The sequence below is a fragment of the Otolemur garnettii genome, unplaced genomic scaffold (assembly GCF_000181295.1).
Source record: "Otolemur garnettii isolate 467f Iridium unplaced genomic scaffold, OtoGar3 scaffold00102, whole genome shotgun sequence".
NCBI classification, from domain to species: Eukaryota; Metazoa; Chordata; class Mammalia; order Primates; family Galagidae; genus Otolemur; species Otolemur garnettii.
This window is the reverse complement of record NW_003852497.1, coordinates 2,195,657-2,196,741: the sequence shown is the minus strand read 5'-3', so window position 1 is coordinate 2,196,741 and position 1,085 is coordinate 2,195,657. Positions and strand designations below refer to the sequence as shown.

Here is a 1,085-nt window from a genome sequence, read left to right as displayed (position 1 = left end):
GCAGGGCTGTCTCTTTGCACAGCTGAATGCTGGTGTGCAGGGCTGTCTCTGCACAGCTGAATGCTGGTGTGCAGGGCTGTCTCTGCACAGCTGAACGACCTTCCTGTCCTTTGTAGAGAGGCAGCTTTCCTGATTTGCAGGGTGCTTCCAAGGCAGAGCTTGCACATTTAGGGGCATGTGATGGGCATATGTATCTCCCTGGTGACACTGACACCGTTTGGTACTGAACAGATTGTGTTGTCCTGGATCCTGCCTCTCTAAGCCACAGCAGGGGTCTCATAAGCCCCAGGGAGATCTCAGAGAGATAACAATACTTCAGTGATAGTTTAACATTCAACAGGTTGGTAGATGACAAGGTTCCTAAAAGGTTAAGCAGCAGCGTCCAACCTTGACTGAGCCAGACAGGGACACATCAGAAGAAGTCAAGGCAGCTCACTTTTCTGCGGAGGTGGCTCCATCCGAGAAAGTGTTCTATCACTCACTGTCACCCGTGTGTCAATTAACTTGCCTGGAATTAATGACTGGAGTGTCAGGCCGAAGGTGACATCTGATGAGCCTGACCTGTCTGAAGACATTTTAGATAGGTTTACGGCCCCAGTTCTCTTCAGAGATTTCCTGGATGGAAGGAAGCTTCATGCCTTAAATTAAACTGGAGACTTAATTAAACTCTGCTGGCCCACACAGGCAGGAAAAAAAGCCACAGATTTTATTAATAGCTGGTGGGAAGTGCAGGATGGACAGAGAAGGGCTGGAAGAGTGGAAAGAAAAACCAATGAACGTGCAGCACAGACCCAGACGGGAGCACAGGTTCGCTGGGTAGTAAGAGACCTGGACCAGCCAGGTGTTGGCGCCTCGGCCCAGCAATGGCACCGCCGTGCTGCACCACGTGCCTGTGAGTGTGGTTTGGCCTCAGGCAGTCTGAGCAGTGCCCTTCCCTCCCAGACTCCCTTCAGATGTCACAGTAGTGGGAAGCGGCCTGGGGTGATCTCCTGCTGGAAAACAAAACAAGCTACATAAAACCTCAGGTCTGGGCTGAGGCCGGGTGGCTCAAGCCTGAGTCTGGGCTGGGCCGGGAGGCTCACGCC

General features: G+C 52.5%; 1 protein-coding gene across 1 annotated transcript in view; it reads left to right on the top strand.

Annotated features, from left to right (window-relative positions):
* Nucleotides 1–1,085, top strand: part of KCNU1 (potassium calcium-activated channel subfamily U member 1) — a 319,066-nt gene that overhangs the window by 164,505 nt on the left and 153,476 nt on the right. The window lies entirely within an intron of this gene.